Consider the following 10930-nt stretch of genomic DNA (forward strand, 5'->3'; position numbering starts at 1 on the left):
TAGTACAAACCCTCAACCAGAATTCCACCCTTTACGATCTTGTTATGCCAAAGGTCCTTCAGTACTCTTGGTGCCTGGTACATGGTTTTGGTGCACTTTAGAAGGTAGAAGTCCTCTTTCTCCTCGGCTGCTTTCACTGCAAAGTTATCCCCAATGGACAGTAATTGGCTCAGCACCTTAGGGTCTCCTTCATACATAGGCATGGTTAAATCCACACTCACTTGGGAGGAAAGCAGATCATTGTAGTTCTCCTCTTGATCCTCGTCCTCATCACTACCTACTTGTACAGACTCTGTCAATGGCTCAATGGAGAGATATTTCCATTCTTCAGTGCGATGCTTATTATTGCATCTCCTCCATTGCCCATGCACACAAGGATCACAAAAGCAAGACAGCGTCCGAAAACGCACATCACATGGATTGTGTGTTGAGTAGCCGTCAACACAATGGAATGAGCGAGACCCTGCAATTGGTTTGCAGTCCCATAGTGGAGAACGCAACACATCATTCGATGAAACCAACCAGAAGACCCTTCTTGTGCTGGCACCCCCACCTTCCCTCGCTGTGTTAAACCTCGCGTTTAGAAAATTGACCACATCAGCCGCACACTTCATGGGCCAGCCATCGGGCTTTAGCTCCTCATGCGTCAAGGTTCTCTTGATAACAGCACCTGCACCACCATGCTCTCCTTTTCCATGTCTTGAAGCGGAGAAGTTGTGTATCATATGCAATCCTGTCAACAACTGATAATACCTGGCTACAAAATAGTATGGTCGGCGTGCCTTGAACTGTGAAGCGGCACCATCTGACCAAACCCAATGATAACGGAAACACTGTCCTTGTTGTTTCATCCAACTGTCATGCAAGAGAAAACAATGTTGAACAAAGATCGTGTCATGGAGCTTATCGTCTGATATGTAAAAATGCAGAGTCTTCTCAATGGCTCCTACTGAATTTTTGATATAAGAGATGTGCACCAGTATTGTGACCTATGTTGACCACCAATGCATGGACTGAATCTCATTCTGCACTTTAAAGCTGTAATTCTCTGCAAAATCAACAACAGAAACCACAACGTCGCTTGGAAACTTTAGCAAGCAGTCTTTAAATTGCTGGGTCTGCCACCTAAAAACAAAGTTGTGCTTGACAAATATTTTCAGATGATCTGAAAAAAGATGAATGAAAGTTGCACTTTTCATCCTTTCCATGACTAACTCCTTTCTCTTCTTCTCGTTTCCTTCAGCATTAACCTATCCAATACCCACATCCTTAAATATCTTAACAATCACCTCCCTGCTATCTGCTGCAATCTCGTCTGGGCAGAATGACAACTTCCTTACACCACATCTAGGGCACTCTCCCAGCAAGCATCTTTGTGCATGATATTCATGATCCTTAGGGCGAGGGCACAATATGAAATCCAGCAAGATACTTATGTGCTGAAAAACTTCCTGGTTTGCAGAACACTCACCTACTTCACACTGTGTACCACAAATGGAGCATGTATATGGATGTTCCTTTGCGTGATGCCCAAACTTGTTCTGGCGCATTTGATTGAAAGCATCCTTGGAGTATACCATCTGGATATGGTAAATACAGCAGCAAGTATAGAGCTCCTTTAATTTTCGGACAAAGAATGGCTTGAGTGTCTCAAAGGACCTAAGTGACAACTCCACCGCAGGATACATGGTTTTGAATCTTCTGTAGAGCTCCACCTATATACAAAATTTGATCCACATTAGAGCTCAGAATATTACTATAAAACAGCAAATCACCAAGTAGTTTACAGTACCAAAATTAACAATGTAAACCACCAACTCATTCTAAAATACCAAATTTGGCACTGTATTACCAGATTTCAGGCTATAGTACCAAATTAATTGCGGAAAAGCACCAAACTGGATTGATAGTACCAAACTGGATTCATAGTACCAAAGTGGGTACATTTCTGTACATTGCATAGAACCAGCCTGTATTCATAGGACCAAGCAGGGTCCATAGTACCAAATTATGTATATTGCATAGTACCAACCGAATCCATAGTACAAAACAGGGTCCCTACTAGAAAATTCTGTACACTGCATGGTACCAGCCTGAATTCAGAGTACCAAATAGGATCCCTAGTACCAAGTTTTGTACATTGCATGGTACTAGCCTGAGTTCATAGTACCAAGCAGGATCTCTAGTACCAAATTCTGTACATTGCATGGTACCAGCCTGAATTCATAGTACCAAACCTAGTACCAAACAGGATCCCTAATACCAAATTCTGTACATTGCATGGTACCAGCCTGAATTCATAGTACCAAACATGATCCCCAGTACCAAATTATCTACATTGCATGGTACCAGCCTAAATTCATAGTACCCAAAAGGATCATTAGTACCAAATACTGTACATTGCATAGTACTAGCTTGAATTCATAGTACCAAAAAGGATCCCTAGTACCAAATCCTGTACATTGCATAGTACTAGCTTGAATTCATAGTACCAAAAAGGATCCCTAGTACCAAATCTTGTACATTGCATAGTACTAGCTTGAATTCATAGTACCAAAAAGGATCCCTAGTACCAAATCCTGTGCATTGCATAGTACCAGCCTGAATTAATAGTATCAAACAGTACCCCTAGTACCAAATCCTGTACATTGCATAGTACCAGCCTAAATTCACAGTATCAAACGGGATCCCTAGTGCCAAAGTGGGTACATGTCTGTACCCTGCATAGTACCAATTTGGGTACTTTTTTGTATACTGCAAAGCTACAAAATGGATCCATAGTTCCAAAATAACAACTTTCCAGATACAAAAAAGTACCTAATTGGGACTGTGCATCTTTACTTTGGAGCATTTCTACCAAACAATGGTACTATGCATCTGTTTGGTACTATTGAGAATCTAGAGAAGCTTCAAATTGGGTACTACTGAGGTAGGAATTGGTACCAGAATGATACCAGGTTTGGCATGCTCGGAATTGGTCAAATTTTGGCATGCTGGAAATGGTACTATGGAGCTGAGTATTCGTACAATGATTGTTGGCTAACAAGTTCTGGTATTCTGTGTTAATCCAAGAGTAAAAAGGCGAGCAAGGATTACAGTGTGGGCAACATATATTACCTGAGAATCATCTAGAAGATGTATGGGATGTTTGATGACACATTTTGCCTCGATCATGTGCTTACAGATATCCTTTTTGTTAGGAGAAACTCTTGTCTCGGATTTCCAGAAAGCGGCCACCAAATCTCTAGTTTCAATTGTGATACTTGTATGCAGAGGCAACTGTCTGTGACAAGCACTAAGTGGAAACACTTCATCCTCATCTTTCATTCCCAGTCGACTTCTTGCTGTCGCTATATTACGTCCATGAACACCCAAGGCAGCAGCAATTTTGGATTGGTTCACAGTGGTTATGCTCTAATCACCATTGTTCAGTATCATCGTCAAAAAGGTTCTCTTCACAAAAAGCTCAGTTGCAGAGTGAGGCACTTTCAGCTGAGTCAATGTGTTGCGAGAACGCCGGAAAGAAGACTCGATTGCACATCCAAACTCCTCAACTTGGAAAATGGCTGATGATGCATGAGCTGCTCTAGAATTTCTTCTTGTTCTAGTGTTGTTAGTCCTTGGGTATGCCGAAGCCAACATCTAGCCATGGCTTTGCATATATTGTTCCTTGATTTGGTTGTAGCAAGTTCAGCTCTCTTAGCAGGGTTGCACTCCTTGTGTCGTTGATCACACTTCTTTTGTGCCCAATAGTCCCACAAAAATACTTGGTTGCTGACAGGTTCATGAATGCTCGTGGTTTCCATCATAGCACCCTCTGTAGATGCAGGTACCCCTGACTCGAGATAGGTGAAGGAATCACGCTCAGTATCCATCGTCATCTCTGAAGATATGGTACTGGCCTGAGCTGCCATGGCTGTATGGTGGGGGAGAGAGAGAGAGAGAGAGAGAGAGAGAGAGAGAGAGAGAGAGAGAGAGAGAGAGAGAGAGAGAGACAGAGGGTGGGTGGGAAGGGTGGGTGCTCCACAGAGAACAAAATAGAGAATGTGTGTGCGTGTGTGCGTGCGTGCGTGCGTGCGTGCGTGCGTGCGTGCGTGTGTGTGTGTGTGTGTGTGTGTGTGTGTGTGTGTGTGTGTGTGTGTGTGTGTGTGTGTGTGTGTGTGTGTGTGTGTGTGAGAGAGAGAGAGAGAGAGAGAGAGAGAGAGCCGAATCTACTTCCCCACTTCTTGCACCCACGTCGTTTATCTGTTATAACCCGTTTCGGGAAAAAAGAATAAAGTAGAGTAAATTATAAAGCCTCCAAGAAATTGATTTTATTGTTTCTCCTTTTTGTTCAAATTTTCATCTTTTACTTGGGTCTGATTCTCCTTACCACACCCACCAAGCCTAGGTGGTGTCAAGGACAACCAATTTTGTACCACCATCCCTTGATTTCAGCCTTACCACGCACATATGCACCATCCTTGCTTTGACATGACACTCAACACCCTTCTTACCATGTTGCAAGTCTTCTCTGTGACTTCTATGGATGTACCTTTGTGAATTGTTGGCAATGATTGCCACCATGTATCATCACCCTGGTCATTATCTCATATCTATGCATCACATTGTATGCAAATCTTTTGCATGTCCTCATACATAGAGCAATGGTTGTTGAGATAGTAGTGGTAGAAGAAAAGATTGACCGATCGTGGGGGCCATTAGTGTGCTCCTATGACCTGTGTTAGTGAGGTGTTGGTGACCTCATAGTTAACCAAGTTGGGATGGAGCTCGTTAAACCGGGCTTAAAATGCAGCTTCTACCAAACACACTATAGAAAGAAATGTTTGTTATTAGAGGCTTGTGCACATGTGGGGATTGCACTTATACTCCATTGAGCATAGCCATGCTTGACCCATGTATTCGACTTGAGGCTCAATATGATGCTTTGGTTATCCTGTTAGTGGCCAACCCACTATCTTAGTCCCTAACCGTACTACAAGGATGGTTTCTCACATATAGCATTGCAAACACTTTTACATGGGGCATGATTGATAGAAAAATTTATCTACATATGTAAACAAGATTGAACTATTTCAAAATTACAAAAAGTACAGCCCATGTGTCAATAAACTACAGCTAGGAGCAGCAAGTTGAGGTTTACTCGTCACCTTAGTCCTTCCTTGAGAGCGATATGTGACATTCTTCATCAATGAGCCTTAGCACTTCATATATTGCAGGGTCAAATCAAGCCATCATGGATTTTATCAATAAGCAAAATGATAATGACGAGGAGTCTTAGCGGGAAGAAGAGCAGGATGAGGAAGGGGATGACCAACCGGAGGACAAACCTGATGATGATGATTTTCCTCCTTCCCCACCTTTAGGCTCTGGAGCTGGAGGATTAGTTGCCACAAGGGGCAGTGAACCCAAGAAAGACCAGCCAGACTAGCAATCTGATGATCAGCAGTAAAGCAGTGGCCAGCACAATAAGGGCAACACTACAGATCCTCTGGTACACTAGTCACGGTACATTCCAGACAGCAAAGGAAAATCCAAGGTTGTGACTGCATCCTTCAAGGCTGATGAGCAACACTCTTTATAGCTCATCACACTGAATGAGAGATTAAGACATCAACAAGATCCTATTACTAGACAATATTTGGAGGATGACACTCTATTTCTTATGTGGAACGCTTCCAAAGGTTGTATGTAGGAGCCAGGGAAATGATTCATCACTAGAAGTTGGTTGCCTTTTCATGATCAAGAGCTATGTCAATTACCTATGCATCCAGCTATACTGGAAACGGTACTTGAGTGGAAGCTGACTTTTGATGATATGACAGTCAATCCACATTGGCAGAGACAGTCCACTGTAGATTGCCACTCTATAGTCTTGAACTGGATCTACTGCTAGGAAACAGACCTACATACAGATCTATGAAGGAGGTCAAGACTCAACTGAAAGAAGTCTTGCTTCACATGCAGCTTTCTAGAGGTGTCCTGGATTAGAGGGTGCATTCCATTATTGAAGATCAGTCTTCCAGTAGTAAAGGACCCTGAACCCAAATGACAGTAGGAGAACATGCAACTACTCTTCGAAAGCTTTTTCAACTTGTCCGAATTACTAAGAAGATCATGCAGCAGGAGAACCAAGTTGTCCTCAATTTTTTGGAGTTCGTGCCTGATTCCCCAGTACTCCTGTATGCATTACCTGCCAAAGAGGCTGAACTGCCGAGATTCTTCCCAGCCTTTTATCCTCATCATTTAGAACCAGTAGATTGGCTCACTTATTTCATCATCACTAATGAATTCAAGACTGGTATGAGCGAGCCACTATGGAATGAAAATCCTGGCAATCATTGGTCAATGATGCTCCCAAAAAGGACACTGTCATGGACCTACAAAAGGAAATACAAAGGTTCAACTTCTGTATGGGATAGTGGAAGGTCCAACTCCGTGAATTAACGAAGAACAAAAATCAGTTGCTTCAACTGACTGTGGATTCCAAGATTCCTAAAAAGGATGTTGCTACCAAACCCGGGCTAGGACCACAATACAGAGAAATGGCGGAGATTCTCTTTGAGGCCAGGCTGAAGGCAAATTATCCATTTCTGCAGGGATGGATTCACACAGCCTCGCATTGTCATAAACTGGCTAGAACCCGTCTCACTAAGGGCAAACAAAGTCTCTATGATCCCGCCACCAAAACTTACAACGTCCTCATGCCTTATGAATTTGAGATCACCACAGAAAGGCGGGATCAGTTTGAGCATGAGTCCCTTTACATACTTATCCAGAAGGACAATGCTAGCACTGGGACTTTTGAGGCACCAACAAAGAAGAAGGGCAAGAGGAAGCGGGTTCAGTGGAAGGATACTGGGTATCTCAGGATTAGATGTGGATTTTCCTAGTTAGGCACTGGAATCTCCTTGGTTGGGCACCCTTGGAATTACAATTATATGGGTGTTAAGCACTCAACAAGCATGAAGTATGGTATAAAGCTAGCAATACCAAAAGAGTACTATCATGAGGAACATTGGCCAAATCAAAAAACCAGATGGTATTCTCAACAACAAATTAGAATCAAGCGGTGGATTTTTTTTCCAGTCAGTTGGTAATTTTGGAGCTATACCAAAATTCAAGAAAGGAGGGAAGGATGTAGAAGGCGAGGACAGTCCCAGCAGATGGGAACTACTCCTTAGAAGGTCGACCAGCGAAAAGCAAGAACAACTACACTGGCAATAATTATCGTAATTACTGTAGTAACTGTGAGAGCTATAAATAGGACCCCTACACTGTAACCAGGCTTTTGACTGTTTGGCTTTTTGACACCTTTGGTTTACGAGCTCTTAGCTTCTAAACTCACCCCTGTAATCATTTACTCTTGTAATCAATCCTCAGACTTCATCTAAGCTTAAGTCTGTTGTACACTATACTATTATCCTTGAGCTATTGATCTGAATCTACAAATACCATCTCCCATCTTCCAGTTGTGTCTTTCATTTCAGTACATCATTCCAGTCCAGTACTGTATTTTAGTCCTCTGAACTGTTTAGATAATTAGTAGCTCTGAACTCTAACACTAAAATAGCTATCTGGAGAGACCGGTTCCCATTCCAAGGACCTAATTTCTATTCTTGAAGCAATGGGACCATTGGTGCAAGACAACTAGTGATTTTGATTGGGCATGCAACCATTTTGCTTAAATGATTTAATCTTTTATCCTTGAATGCTTTGAAAATAGGTTTTGAATACTAAACTAGTTCAGGGCAATGCAAGATGGTTTCACAAAGGGAATGTTTGGGTTGGATGCATTGCTGAAAATAAAGAGGGACTACACCTATGAGTTTTCCCATGGGAGTAGATTTTTGGAACAAGGCATCAATGTAGAAAAATATTTTGTGTTCAAGCTGTCAACAATTCGTCTAGGCTCATGAATAGACTAGGGGAACCAAATGCAATGTACAAGATCTTGAGCCCTTTTGGAAAGTGAAGGCACACAACAGAGAGAGTATTACTTAGTGTGCAATGGAAAGATAGATAGCCCTAGAATGATGGGCGCATATACAATGCACGGGGAAAAACCTCCTAGTGAGGGAAAAATGACCCAGCGGTCCTAAGTGTGTTCACACACATCACTACCACATGTATATGGTAACAACGGTCTGCTGTCACTCATCGCCTACCGAGCCTCATTGGCCACCCCAAGCGTGTCGAGCCCCGTAAGACCCCAAATGTAGCCAAGCCCGTCGATGGAAGGTACCCTTGGCACTCGCCCGAGGGTGGGGGATTGCATCCCAACATCACAAGAGGGGGGAAACTTGTTGCCTCACCTCACCCGTTCTTCGCTTCCACGGTCCGCCCTGTTCCCATCTCAATTGAGCACCACTACCCTTATAGTTGTACAAGATCCACCGCGGGCTTACAAACCCCCCAAGAATCATGACTCACGGACCGAAAAAGGGGGGAAACCCCCTTGCTGGGGGAAGGGCAAGAGAAGGTTTCCATGAGAGGATGCAATGACTGAGGGCGTGAATGACGCGTCCATCTACTACAACACCCGGTGCACTGACGGGATGGCTCGTGATGCGACGAGGAGCCAAGCGCACGGACAAGGGCCTATGGGTGCTTGATGGAGCCACTGGCGACTCCATCTTGATGTGACCCACTACGTTGATGGAGGATAACCAAGGGCATAGATGCGTTGACGGGAAGGCATGGGCTGACGATTGGGCCCACGCTCTGAGTATGTCGGTGAGGGCTAATAGGTACGTGAAGCACGAAGCGAACGACGTCATTGTTGATGACAATGTGATAGGGCCAATTGAGATCAGGTGCATCGACGGGACCGACTACGTCAAGGGAGGACAATCGAGGGGTCGTCCCTGCAAATCTTCGATGACGGGATGGAGCGGACTGACAGGGGTGTTGTGGCGAACGGGTGCCTTGAAGCATGGAGGGGACAATGCCATCATCAACTGCACTGTGATGGAGCCCCGATCGAGACTGATAGCAATGACGGAGCCGACAAGGCCTGCACGGTAAGGGTGATGGGGCAATGTGGGTCGACAGGTGAGCCACGCGAGGATCAACAAGTGCATGAAGGAGGAAGAGAACGATGCCACCGTCGACTCCATCGTGATGGGCCCGGTAGCATCGGTGAGTCCAATGGACGTGCTGCACAGGTGCAACGGCGTGGGTGGATGGGTGAGCCAATACAATGGGTGTGTCAATGAGGGTTGATGGGTGCGTGAAGAATGAAGCGGACAACACCACGAATGATGACACAATGTGGGTCGACAGGTGATGGGGCAATGTGGGTCGACAGGTGAGCCACGCGAGGATCAACAAGTGCATGAAGGAGGAAGCGAACGATGCCACCGTCGACTCCATCGTGATGGGCCCTGTAGCATCGGTGAGTCCAATGGACGTGCTGCACAGGTACAACGGCGTGGGTGGATGGATGAGCCAATACAATGGGTGTGTCAATGAGGGTTGATGGGTGCGTGAAGAATGAAGCGGACAACACCACGAATGATGACACAATGACGGGGTTGGTAGCATCAACAGGGCCACTTGTATTATAACTAGAAGGATGTCCACAAGACTTTTTAGGGGTGGATAATGGAGCTGAAACCCACTCGTGCAAAGTCACATGGCCATCGAATATGGTTTGGGTGGTTCCGAACCATACTATACGCTAAAATGGACCGTACAAGCCATAAGATCCATTTTACTGCATAGTATGGTCCTTGACCACCCATAGTAATTTGGATGGCTATGCAACTTTTCACGGGTTGGGAAATAGTACTCACCTCCACCCATGAAATTTTTTTTGGCCATCCAATATCGTTTGGGAGGTCCCGATATATAATATACGTCATATGAGCCATACGAATCATTTTAGCATATAGTATGGGCCTTGATCGCCCAAACCATATTTGATCCCTGTGAAACTTTTCAGAGATGGGGAAATATTTCTCACCCCCACAGGTGCAAAGTCTCACGGCCATCCGATATGGTTTGGGTGGTCCCAACTCATACTATGCCCTAAAATGGGTCGTATGAGCCATACATCACATTTTTAACGCATAGTTTGGGCCTTGATAGACCATACCGTACTAGATGGATGTGCAACTTTTCACGCGTGGGTGATTTGTGCTCAATCCCATCCATGAAATTTTTTAGATCCATCCAATATGGTTTGAGCAGTCCCGACCCATACTATGCACTAAAATGGACCCTATGTCTCATATGGCCCATTTTAGCGCATAGTAAGGGCCTTGACTGCCTATACCATATGAGATGGTTGTGAAACTGCATGGGTACAAGAATGGCGCTCACCCCCACTCGTAAGAAGTCTTTTATTCATCCAATATAGTTTGTGTGGCCCCAAACCATACTATGTGCTAAAATGGGCCATATAGCTCATACGACCCATTTTAGCACATTGTATGAGCCTTGACCACTCATACCATGCCGGATGGTTGTGCAACCTTGTAGGGCTTGGAGAATGGTTCTCACCTCCACCCGTGCAAATTCTTGTGGCCCTCCAATATGGTTTGGGCAGTCTCGAACCATATTATGCGCTAAAACAGACCGTATGGCTCATACGACCCGTTTTAGCACATAGTATGGGCCTTCAATGTCCATACCAATTTGAATGGTTATGAAAATTTTGAGGGGTGGTATATAATGAGTCATATGGCTCATACGACCCATTTTAGCACATAGTATGGGCCTTGAACGCCCATACCAATTTGGGTGGTTGTGAAAATTTTGAGGGGTGGTATATAATGGTGCTTACCCCCACCCATGAAAACTCTTGTGGCCATCCAATATGGTTTGGGTAATCAAGACCCATACTATGCGCTAAAATAGGCCATATGAGCCATATGGTCCATTTTAGCACATAGTATGGACCTTGATCACCCAAACCATATCAAAT

General features: G+C 44.4%; 1 pseudogene; it reads left to right on the forward strand.

Moving 5' to 3' along the window:
* The first annotated feature begins 6545 nt into the window (after positions 1-6545).
* LOC147463509 (uncharacterized) lies at positions 6546-9686 on the forward strand (annotated as a pseudogene).
* The last annotated feature ends 1244 nt before the right edge of the window (positions 9687-10930 follow it).

This window comes from Adiantum capillus-veneris, chromosome 2 (assembly GCF_014529385.1).
Source record: "Adiantum capillus-veneris isolate H3 chromosome 2, ASM1452938v2, whole genome shotgun sequence".
In the NCBI taxonomy this organism is placed as follows: domain Eukaryota; kingdom Viridiplantae; phylum Streptophyta; class Polypodiopsida; order Polypodiales; family Pteridaceae; genus Adiantum; species Adiantum capillus-veneris.